Source organism: Pongo abelii, chromosome 3, assembly GCF_028885655.2.
Source record: "Pongo abelii isolate AG06213 chromosome 3, NHGRI_mPonAbe1-v2.0_pri, whole genome shotgun sequence".
NCBI lineage: Eukaryota > Metazoa > Chordata > Mammalia > Primates > Hominidae > Pongo > Pongo abelii.
In genome coordinates, this window is record NC_071988.2 from 24215788 (window position 1) to 24228783 (window position 12996).

Here is a 12996-nt window from a genome sequence, read left to right on the forward strand (position 1 = left end):
CACAACGTGGGATAAACAAAGACTAGAAAGAGCCTCGTGTAGTTGGAGTCGGGTCAGATTTTCTTAAACTTTAGGTTTTCAGAGGATTTTGGACTTAGGAGGATGTTCATGGAGCATGGTTCTGTTATGGGGCCTCTGCAGCCCAAGCCAGGCTAAGATGGAGTCTGCTCACACTTCTTGTATCTAAGAAGGCAAAATGCCCGGGGCCGAGAGCCTTTCCCTGCTGTTGTGTTCTCAGGTCTCATCCAAGGTGAGTTTTGGGCCAAGTGTTCCCAAAGAAAGCATTGAGGACAAACCATTTGTTCAATCTAGAAAAAGACAGGGTTTTGTTCACAATCAAAGCAAGATGAAGAATTAGAGAAAGGGAGAGAAGCCTTCGTATGGAAAATCCAGTCCTTTAGTTGCATACTCTTCACTTTTCCCCACTAATAAGCCCCATTTTCCATTATTCTTTTCTGGGAAATAGTTCCACAGTCATTTTCCCAGCTGCTGGGCCCCCGCCCCTGCTGTCCTGGCTGCAGATGGTCTGGGCAGCGTCTGGTGGAATCCCCAATGGGGCCTCCAAGCATTGAGAGTGCTCCCCTCCTACAGGATTTGTCCTGGAACCAGCTGAGCTTACTATTCAATGGCCTACGGCAGCCACAGACATATTTCTGCTGTCACTCAAGGATCCTGGAGCGTGTCCAAGCCCAACTCCCAGCGCCATATCTAGAGGTGAGGGTTAGGATAGGGCAGAGAAAAGAAAATAAGATTCACGGCCAGGCAGGTCTGGCTTTCAGGCTTGTACCCTGCCACTTGTCATGTGATCTTAGGCACATGACTTCATCTTTCTGAATTTCAGTCTCCTCCTCTGTAGAAAGTGAATAGTGATATTCTCTTGCAGAGCTGTTGTGAAGGTGAAAGGAGATAACATAGGATAATATAGAAAAAGCCTAGGCCCTTACTGAATAGCAAGTGTTCCTATGTTTGTTGTTCCATGAACCATCTGTTGACTCTTCTTCGGGGAGTGGTTTCCTGTTTCCTAGGTGGTGGTTGGGGTGATGGCTGTGGGAGAAATTGGAAGACTTTTGGAGCAAGTCCCTGAGTTTCTCCTGCCCTGGTCCATACTCCCCAGACCTCAGGCAATTCCACAACTTTTGGAACCCTCCAGAAAGCTGTCCTGCAATTGAACCGGTTCCTACAAAGGGAAGTTGACTTCAAAACCTCCAAGATGTCAATGGTTAGAAGCAATCCACTGGTGATCACACCAGCTCACTCGACCTGGCCTACCTAGGGCCCAGTGCAGCTCCAGGGCTGGCCCTGCCCCACGCAGACACCTCCACCTGCCTGAGCACATCTGCCCTGGACCAGCCTCTTGGTGCTTCCCAAGTCAGCTGCTGCAGTGTTCGGCAGCTCACAGAGCTCTCATAGACAGGGAGGAGACCCAGCCAGCACTGACCACTGGTATTGATGCCCAGGGCAACACAAGGCCTCCTCAGCTCCCAGCTCTTAGGACTCACCTGCATCAGGTTGAGATTCTACTCACTGTGCATGGTCACTATTGTCTGTGCAGTGCTGTTGGCTGCTGGTGTCTCTCCGTGGAGTCCTCATGGTCCAAGATGGTTGCTTGAGCTCCAGCTACCATGTCTGTGTTCCGATTGCTTCCTAGGGGCCTCCCCACCCAGTGACCATCACTGAGCACACGTCTCACTGATTCATGTGATGGTTCTAAACAAATCTACACATTCTTTGAGAAAGGCGGGAGTCTATGTCCCCTCCTCCTGAGACTGGGCCAGCCTTTGTGACTTACTTGTTACCAATAAAAGGCAATGGAAGAAAGGCCGCGTGCCTCATCCCAGAAAGGTCATGCACTTTCCAGCTGGTACTCTTGCCAGGCATGCTCTTGGGGACAGCCACCACTAAGTCTCACGCCCCAGGATCGTCATGTTGAAAGGTCACACCTGAAGGGAATAGTGTTGTTATAAAGACTACTGGATAGGGCCAGGCACGGTGGCTCATGCTTGTAATCCCAGCACTTTGGGAGGCCGAGGCGGGCAGATCACTTGAGGTCAGGAGTTTGAGACCAGCCTGGCCAACATGGTGAAATCCCGTCTCTACTAAAAATACAAAAATTAGCCAGGTGTGGTGTCACGCGCCTGTAGTCCCAGCTACTTGGGAGGCTGAGGCAGGAGAATCACTTGGGGAGGCAGGAGAATCACCTGGGAGGCGGAGGTTACAGAGAGACAAGATTGCTCCACTGCACTCCAGCCTAGGCAACAGAGCCAGACTCCGTCTCAAAAAAAAAAAAAGACTACTGCATCGGAGTCAGTGGGCCCAGTGCTGGTCAGGCCAAAGTTCCTGAGAAGTAGTTCCTTTCTCTACCCTGCCGTGGAAGTAGTTGGGGGAGCTGCTAGGAGTGTGAGCTCTGGAGGCTGAGTGTTGGGAGTCACATGCCACTTCTTCCACTCCTTGGCGTGTGTCCTTATGCAGGCAATGTTACCCACCTCCCGGGCCTCCTTTTTCATCTGTAAAATGGGTATGATCATTGTCACCGCCTCACAGAGTTGACATGAAAATTAGATTAGCTAATACACGAGACAGTCTCACCTGTTTTATTTCATGCCACCAATTATTTCATAAAATTACTGTTTCCTCATATATAGCTTTCTCTCCACTAAAATGTGGCTGTACAGGGCAGGCACTATGGTCACTGTGCTGGTGACCATCCTATCCTCACTGCTGGGTCACCACAGCCTCAAAGAGTGTCTGTCACACAGCAGGGACTTCAATCAGTTTGGATCAGGGTTTTTTGCTTTTTCTTTTATTTTTGAGTTTGGATCAGGTTTGACTATGTGTAACAGATCAACTCAAAACAATAGCGGCTTTAAAAGGGAGCAGTTTATCTGCCTCTCAGGAATAAGAGGTGTCTGGAGGCATACACCCCAGGAAAAGTTTTGTGAAACTGTCATTGTCAGAGGTCCAGACTCCTTCCACCTTGCTCCAGCAGCAGGTTTAGTGTGTCTACTTCATGGTCCACGATGGCTGCTTAAGCTCCAGCCATCACATCTGATTTCTGTGTCAGGAACGAAAAGGCACAAAGAGGCGTAAAAAGGCATACCAGTTTTCTTTTAGGGAAAATTTCTAGCAGTTCTATACAATAATTCAGTTTACATCTCATTGGCCTAACCTTAATGCATGGTTACATCAGCTAGGAAGCTTATCCCACTGGGAAAGGCAGTGTTATTCCCACCGGGAAGGGCAGCGTTATTCCCAGTTAAAGTTAGGATTCTAAGGGACAGGAGGAAATACTGAGAAGCAATGAGCAGTCTCTGGCCAGTGCTCAGTAACTCTCAGACAGACAGATAAATGGTCCAGCCTGCCTCCACCCTTTCCACCCACGCCCTGGGGGTTCCCACCGCCCTGCAGGCCAGCTGACCTGTGATTTGCGCCAGCTTCGTCTCTAGAAGGCTGTGACTACTGCCTGAGAGGGAGTCAAAAGGTAGGAAGGAGGCTGGCTCAGGAGAGGGGAATGGTGCAAGGCAGAAGCAGCCACTCTTCCATCCTTGGCATATCCATCCTTGACAATGACACTGTCATCAGTCATCCCTTCCATGCCCAGGGCCTGCTGTGGCAGGGACTTTGGGGGCTTGCTCCAAGGGAGTGAGGATGGCTAAGGACAAGACCAATCTTCTTTACTTTCTAAGATTTCATCACCCGAGGACTTCATCTGCTTGGTTACCAGATGGTTATCACCATCTACCCCCACAGGACACAAGCTGTCACCTTGTGGCCACTGTCAGTGCAAGTCAGCAGTCCTCTGGGCAGGTGTGAAGGTTCCAGCTGATGAATGGGAAACTTCAGGCCGGAGAGGGAGGGCAGGAGCCCTACTCAGCCTCTTGGGTCCCAAGAGCCCTGCATCCTCTTTGGCTCAAGGTGCAAAATCTTCTGAGAAGGTTGGGCCATAGTGAGTTCCGGAAACAGGTGCCAAGTCACAAGCTTCTGCTTCTGAAAGGGGAGAGCAGGGAGCCGGATTTGGGCAAATCTAGGCCAGGTTCACACATGCTGAGTGGACAGACTCTGGCTCCTACCTGGATCCTGCTCCTCTGCAGCTTTCTATGCTCACCGTCATTGTCCGCCTCGCTCTATCCTGGCCTTTTCTGCTGACCACCAGAGCCCCACAGACCATGACCTCTGGCCTGGGCTGAGTCTTCTGGCTGCTAGGAGTGGAGGATTCGCAAAGTTCACAGTCTCATTAGTCCTCAGGAATAAAAGGTCCTACTTAGCTACTAGATGATTCCTCACCGCCATCACCATCACCAAAGCCAAGATCAAGGGAAGACCGTCACGGGTCTCTTGAGGACCTGAGCATGGAGGCGGGCACCAATGCAGAACACTGAGCTCTTCATTGACTTTGGCAAAGTTCTTGTCCCATTCTATGCACTTTGCACCTAGCATCCTATTTCATTTTCCCCTCAACCCCGTGCTGTTGAGACCATTGTTATTATCCCCATTTCACCGATGAGGAAACTGAGGCGTAGAGAGGTAGACTTGCCCAAGGACCTCACCTACAGGGAAGCCCCAGTGACCCTGTGGGGAGGTAAAAAAAGACATCTAGAAAACATGTGATCTCCCCTTGGTGGCAGGGGCCTTGCTAGCAAAGCAAGAGCATTGCAGACATGAATTCTGGATCTAGATATTTTGGTTATCACCTGGCATGACAGAGTGTTAGAGGTGGACTGACCTGGGAGAGGACCATATCCAAAATTCTCCTTATACAGAGGAGGAAACAGAGGCCAGAGTGGGGAAGCACCTTGCCCTGGCTTCATGTCAGCAGGTCCAACGTGCAGCCTGCTCTCATTTAGTTTGGACATTTCTTGTCCCTGATTAAGTTGCTATTTGGTAAAAAGGCTTTTCTTTGGTTTAAAAAAAAAAAAGTATTTCTGTCCTGTTGGATTTACCCTCAACTTTTCACTAGCACCAAGTGCAAAAAAGGCTGAAGTTGTTACACAGTGACAAGCACCCCCTATCAGTATATTTTGGGAGGACAAACAACTTCAAGGGACTCTGCATCATCTTACCACGACACCTCCCACTCCGAAGAGTGATCTACGTAAGTATCATGCTAAACACTTCACAGTTACTCCATGGCATCCCCCAGTCCCTGACGGAGGAACTCCTCCTTAGTTTTCCCATCTTGTAGCTGAGGACACTGAGGTTTATCCAGGGAACCTATCCAAGATTACACACTTGATAAACAGCAGAACCAGCTCTAAAGGAGGGTTGGCAAACCACAGCCCACAAGTGAGATCCAACCAGCCGCCTATTTTTGCATGGCCCATGAGCTGAGAATAATTCTTACACTTTTAGAGGACTGGCGGGGGGGGAAGCAACCAAAGAAGAATATTTCACGACTCATGAAAATTATACGAATTTCAAATGTCAGAGTCCATAAATAAAGTTTTATTGGGACACTGCCATGCCCATTCATTTACAGATTGTGGCTGCTTTCGAGTAGTTGCAACAGAAATAGTATGGCCAGCAAAGCCTAAAATATTTACTGCCTGGCCCTTTACAGAAAAAGTTTGCTGACCACCCCCACTCTAAAGCAAAGGCTCCTACCCCATGTTTTAACATTCCAAGAAAGCTCCAAGGCTGGCATCAGAACTGTGAGCATCAGGGTTTCCAGACCTTACCCTCAGAATGATGCCAGACAAGACAAGCCATGGAAGTCACCAAACTTCTCTGGGGCTTAATTGCAAAATAAGGATAATCATCATGCCCTGCCTGGCTCCTAAAACTGTCAGAAGATGAAAACAAAATAATGTACATGAAAGCATTTTGTAATCCAGAAAGCACTCTACAGAAATGGAAATGATTCAGAGAAAGAGGGCTGGTATAAAGGAAAGAAGCCAACTGGAGGAGATGGGGGCGGGTTTGCCTTGCTTTTGCAGGATTCATTAATAAAACAGACCAAGCCTGTTGGGAATGGCCTTTGTCATAAACCCTGTGCCCCTTGCTCCCCCATGGAGCATATTCTTTGACCCTGAAGCATGGATTCATCTCTTAAAACATTTACATTTGGGGCCAGTGTCAGTGTCCCAGAGAAATGGCTTGCAGGGCATTCCCAGGTTTGGGCTTCTTCCCAAGGTGTGGGCTTCCTCCACGAGGCAATTTTAAGGTACTAGGAAGACTTCCCTGTCCCCAAATTCACTCTGCTCTTTTCTGCTCACTGATTTGCAAAATTTCACAGAGATTCTTTTCTGTGATTATTCCAAATCTGTTAAAACAAATATTTCTGGACTAGGCTATCATTAAACCCTGTTGGTTATTTCTAGAGTGTGAACAAATCGGTTGATCGTTTGTTCAAGAAATATTTGCTAAGGTCCCACAAAATGTAGGAGACCAATGGGCATTCGAGGGACAGACAGGAGAAGCTAGGAGGGTGAAACTGAATCAGATGCAGTCACCACTGTGTCCAACCAGCTCCATTTTTTAAGGTGTTTAAGAAAGAGAAGGGAGAAAGAAAAGAAGGTGTAGCAAGAGTTCCAGCAGGCATGGTGAGGGCTGGAATCCTTCTACGATGGAGAAGGGTGAGGCAGCAGAGCCCAAGAGCTAAGTTTTGTGGAGACATATTTTGATTGTGTGAAGGGGTATTTGGAGCTGCTGCCTGGTAACTCTGGGGTGGAGTCCACTGCTGCCATGAACCCCCTCCCACTTACAGGGGAATCTGCTGTTTTTGACTGTCAGCACACAAGCCATTCTGAATCCGACAGCAGCCCAGCTTTCCTATCACTCCCTACCCACAGCCGCAGCCTCCCTGCTGGCACCATGGATGCCTGACACTCAGCTGATCTTTTAAAAGTGAGAAACAAACAAAACTGTGTGCAGAATTGGATGTTTATTTCCACCATCTGCGTAGCAATACAAGTTCAAGTTATAATGGCATCCGCTCTCCATCAGTATTAGGCAACCATTTAAACATCTACAGCCATTTACTGATTATAAACACACACTAAAAAAAAGGCGGCAAGTGGCATGTGGCCCCGCACCTGCTGCCTCTGTGTGCGTCAGTCAATTTCATGCCTAGGAAGCTCTGGGCTCCATGGGGATGGATCTATAAAGCAGTTTGGTTGGTTGTGGGTTTTACTTTTTTTTCCCTGGGAACAGCATAAACCAAGCTGGCCCAAAATACACTTATTGCAAATAGATGGGAATAAATGGAAAATAGACAATGATCATAAATGCAAACCCAAAAAGTGCTGAATTTCCTAATGTTAAAAGGTCCATTTGCTTTTAATTAGAAGATAAAAACTGATGAGTGTTTTTACTGGCCTTCAAGAAAAGTTAGCAGGGATTACCGTTTAAATGCTCCTGCTCACCACCACCCCCACCTCTCCCACCCCAGGAAGGTCTGAGTCACCAGGCAAGGACGGAACAGCACATCAACTGGATGTGGTGAGAGAGGCACTGGAAACTAAAGAAATCGATGCATTTTATAGGGGGAAAAAAAGAAAAGTTGATCCAAAAACTGGGAAAACGTTTTCTTTGTCTTGCAAAAGGTTTTCCTACCTCCTTCAGACCTGCCCCTGGCCGTCATGGGCCTGTGGCTGGCTGCAGCCCGAGACCTGCCTCAGTGCCGTCCTGAAGGGGGCTGTGTGGTTTTGGGTTGCCATTCTCAGAATCTGCTTTATTACCTGGGAGAGCTAAAATGGGGAATTTCATTAGACTAATGGATTCCTAGGGACTCTGGATCTTACATTTCCAGGTTAATGTCTCCAACGTGAGGTTTGGTTTGGTTTGTCTGAGAGTTTTCTAACTAAAAGTACCTTCTGCCATTGTGGTGTAAAGGACCCACTTATTGCCCATGACCAAGTTTTTTGGAAGGAGGAGTGGGAATAGATCTCTCTCAGCTTCTGATCTCGTCAGAAGCTCCAAGTTCTCCCAGAAAGCTCCTTCATCTCTCTCATGTGATCCATGAAGCGCATCAGAGACTCTTCCACCAGGGGCACCACAGTAAGCTCCTCTGCTCCACCCCAGGGTGCCTCTCTGCCCCCCTTTCCTTTGAACACTGGTTTTGAGATGGCGCTCTGCCTTCTCGGCTCATTAAGCCTGGCTGGCGGGAACCCAGCATAGCTTGCTTTGTCTTCAATCCATTTTAGAATAAAAGTTAGCTCTATATAGCTACAACAATTACCACCCCACCACCAGCATATTACGGAACTAATCCTATTTGGGGTTCTAACTTAAAGCCTTGCATTGGGAAAGTTGGCATTGAAAGTGAATTACTACACACCAATCCACTGGACTCAAGTCCATTTCTCATGATAACCAACAAAACTTGAAGCTTGTCAAATTATAATTTCTCCAGCATCCTGAAAGACCTTTGGGAGCCTGTGTGGAGGCATAAACATCTCCTGTAAATCCAGTTTTATTAACCCAGGGGAAAGTTGTTTAAAAAAAAAAAAAAAAAAACGAAAACACTGTCTCAAGTACTTTCAATCTCCCCTCTCTGCACTTTTGTAATTGTCACTGGTTCCTAATTCTTCCTGATTCCCTCCTCCTACCCTTTTTCCACTAAAATCTACCCTTAGGTGATCTTATTTGGATCCTAACGGGTAAAAGAAAGGTCATTACAGAAATGAAACCGACAGCATATTTTATGACATCAAGACATTATTGTTAAATTTTTCAGGTGTGATAATGGTATTGTGACTTAAAAAACAAAAATGAGTCCTTTCCTTTGGTGACACATATTGAAATGTGAGCTGCACCCAGAAATGATGAGGATATTTGCTTAAAGTGATAGAGGGGAGGACTGGCTGGCGCTGTAGGTGAAACAAAATTGGACTTGGTATGTGCCAAAGCTGATTAATGGATACTAGGCGTCATCATATTTTTTGGTATATGCTTGAAAGTTTCTATAATAAAAAGTGTTTTTGTTTTTTTTTTTTTAACAAAAAGCCCACTCTTAGGGAAACATCCGATAAATACATCCAAAGTAAGATGTCACCAACTAATAAGGATAAATAGCAGTTACCTATTTCCTGAGGCATCTGCGTTTAACAGGACTTAAAAGGCCTTAAGACAAAGAAATGAATCCAACAGTGCAAGTCAGGCAGGAGCAAAGAGGAGGGGAGTGAGTGGCCACCTCCAAAAAGGCCACTGAAGCCAAGCGCTCTGAAGAGAGTTCCAGGCTCAATTTTCTTTCTTTATCAGAACGAATAGGATTTAATAAAGATAGGCCAAGAAACACAACTACATTTTACAAAGACTGTTTCTGGTGCTATGTTATTGAAGATCTTTTCCAGTTTATTTTTAACCACCATTTAATAATTTTAAATAAGATTCATTTAATAATAGCTACTATCAGACCACTTGCTATATATACGAGACTTTTTGCTAAGTACTTTATATATGATAGATTCTTCCATTTGATCTTTATTTCAATCCTGTGAGACATTATCCCCATTTTACTGATGAGTCAAAAGTAACCTGTGCAAGATCACTCGGCCACTAAGTGGCAGAGCCAGGGTTGAAGTCTGGCCTCTCACTTTGTGATCACTGTAGTGCCCAGGAGAAACCTCTTCCTGAAGGTTGGTCACTGAACAACTGATTCACCTTCTCACGGCATATGGACCACTTACCAAAGGTGTGCTAAATCATTAAGTCATGAACCATTCCTCAAAACAGTAGTTAGTATTTAAAATCATAAAATAGCTAAAAAATGATGCCAGACGAAAACAATGGCATAACCTGCGATAGCCAACACAGAAAAGATTCATGAGGCTAATGAACCTTACTGACGATTGGTGTCACTGGAATAGTACCAAGTGGATGCAACTGGGTTTAGTAGACATGTTTAGAGCAAGGGAGAAAAGAATAAGTAGAAAGGAGTGCAGAAGATTGTAGGTCATTCTGTTGGCCACAGGTATTGAAGGTTGGATTCTCTGGGAGGTACATACTGAAGCAAAGTTAGGACAGCAAAAGTTTTGTTGGGGAGTAACACCTGAAAAAGAAAAGAGGGGAAGCAGGCCATGGCAGGGGGAGCCCTCGGACTGTGATGCAGACCCAACCAAGTGTCCGCCAGCCCAGCAGGGAGCTCCAGAGCTGCACTGGGTGGAAATGGCTAGGCCCTTGTATATGCACCTTGCTCAGAAACTGGCTGAAGGCCATGACTTTGGCTCAAAGACGGGCTTGAGCTAACCTTGAAGGAGCTAACAGCAGGGAGGCTGTCAGCTAAGCACACTCCTTGCAGCTGGGTAGAGTCTTTCTGTGCAAGATCTGAACAGAACCTCTTTGTGTCTACCACCCAAGTAAAATTTTTAGAGCTCTATTCTAGGAGGGATGGAAAACCACTGAGTAGTTTCAATCAGACATGATGGGATTTCATACATAGTTATATAAATATTTAATAATACCTATTGAATCATTCATGCAATAAATATTTGAGTGTCTGTCATGCTCCAGGTGATGTTTAGGTGCTTGGGATACATGAGTGAACAAAACAAAGATTCTGCTTCAGTGGAGTTTATGCTATAGCCAGAGAGGGAGAGACAAACAGTACAACATAATAAATATGTAGATGACACACTATGTTGGACCTCTGCTCCTCAGTGTGGTCATGGGCCAGCAGTGTGGGCACGCCCTAGGGATTTGCTAGAGATGCTGCCCCACCCCAGACCTAGTGAATTTTAATCTGCATTTTAACAACTCCAGATGATTCTTACAAACCCTAAAACTGAGGTCCCACCCTCAATTTTAAGACAATTTTTACACAATGTTAACGGGGGGCAGGGGGAGGGGGAGATAGCTACAGTATTAAAAAGGGTAGTCGAGCTAGAGCTCATTGAAAAGGAAGAACTTTGGTAAAAAGTATGAAGGAAGTGAGTTAGCCAAGCATCTGGGTTAAGAGATGTTTCCAGGCAGAGGGACTAGCTTGAGGCAAGGCTCTAAGGCAAAGCACGCCTGGAGTGTTTGAGGAACAGCAAGATGGCCAGTTTGGCTGGAATGGAGCAGGCAAGGATGAAGAGTTGGGTCAGAAAGATAAAGGGGGAGTGGTTATGATGGCCAGTGCTGTGGGGCCTTTTGGGACACAGCAAGGCCTTGGGCTTATTCTCTGAGTGACATGGGAGCTACTGCAGGAGTTTGAACAGACAAGTGACAGGACCTATGTTTCCAGAGGATCACTCTGGCTGTGTGTGCGTCACATATCTAGGAAGCTCTGGGCTCCATGGGGATGGCTCTATAAAGCAGTTTGGTTGGTTGTGGGTTTTACTTTTTTTTCCCTGGGAACAGCATAAACCAAGTTGGCCCCATGTGTAAAGGGACATGGGTAGAACCAGGGGAATCAAGGGTACTGTCATAATCCAGACAAGAAACACTGGGAGTTCAGAACTGGCTGGTTACAGAGCAGGTGGGAAATGGCTTGATTCTGGATAAATTAGTACGGAGATACAGCATGATCTCTTGATGGATTTGGCGTAGGATGTGAGAGAGAAAAGTGGAGGATAACTCCAAGGTTTCTGGCCTAATCAACTGAAGGGAGGTTCAGATCACAGATTTTTAGGGGAGAAGGTCAAGGAATCAATCACTTTGTCATGTGGAGGTTAAGATGTCTATCAGACATGCAAAAGATGTTGACTAGGCAGTTGCATACAAGTGCAGGGTTCAGGAAAGAAGTCTGCTAAAGATATCCATTTGGGAGCTATGATCAGCTATTCTACTACAAAATCATGTAAGAATAGGGCTAAATATACTGAACAATTGGCATGCCTGTAGATCTGTCTATTATACCATAAATTTTGGTCAGATAATATAATCAATGTGGAAGTGATTGTGATGTGAACATTTTCTGTATATCTTTCCTGGGTTGTGATCTGAAATTTCAGGTAATTAGTCAATGCACTTTAAATATGGGTTTAAAAAAATTCTCAAAAATGCAAAACAAAAGAAAATCCATAAAAGCCAAAATAGAAAAACCCTGAAAATAAAAAATAATGGTCATCTAAAATCAACTGCATACTTTTAATTTCCACTAGCAAATGGACAAAATTCATTGATAACTCCCCCTCAAAAACAGTTCCACTGAATAAACTACATAATAATGAATACATTTAAATTTAAATCTAGCACAACTTACGACGGCACAGCTTTTTGTGGAGCATAATAGCAGTTATTAAGAGTAAGTACTCTATGCATAGACACTGAGTTAATCACGTTACCAAACATTATCTCATTTAATCTTCAATCCTATAAGGTTGTATCTATTTTATATTTGATGAGACTGAGACTCAAAGAGGCTGAATATGTGACCTCACATGGTTAATAAGCACCAGTGCAGAGATCAAATTCCAAATCAAAGGCCACTACCTGCAAACTTCAAATAGCACAATTTAGATGTGAAATCTAAAGGAGAAAGTGATATTAACCTATTTTCAAATAAAATATAGTATTTATTTTAGAAAAGATTAAATGCTTCTAAGTACTTTCTACAGTCAATAGATCCTTTGCAAAATGATTGCTGGAATATCGCCTCTTTCCTTTTTTTTTTAATTTAGCCCCCAGCCATGACTCACGCTTCTCATTAAGGTATGACTTTTCTTGCTGATTTCTAGACAAGCTGATACTGATGACTGAATCAAAAATGGGCAAGTAATTTAGTTGAGTTATTTGTACTTTCAGATTTTAACTGTCGTAATGATTAGGTAAAATAATGTACTGTCAGTGACTTATCAAAAATTTATTTCACATAATAAATTATATAATTTATTTTTATCTTTCAACAGTCTACACCAAAAACATTTTTGGAAACATCTCTTCCTTTTGGTAGAACAGGTTAGCAGGCTGACATCAGCTTCATATTCTCATGGCTAAAATCCCCCACGGTTATACAGTTAAGCATAGCCTTTCTTTGTATTTCTCAAGCTGACACCACTTGATAAAAAAACAAAACAATATAAACATTTCTAGATTTTGCCTAAAGCCTTAGCTTTAACTGCAGAGTAGTGAGTAGGAAAT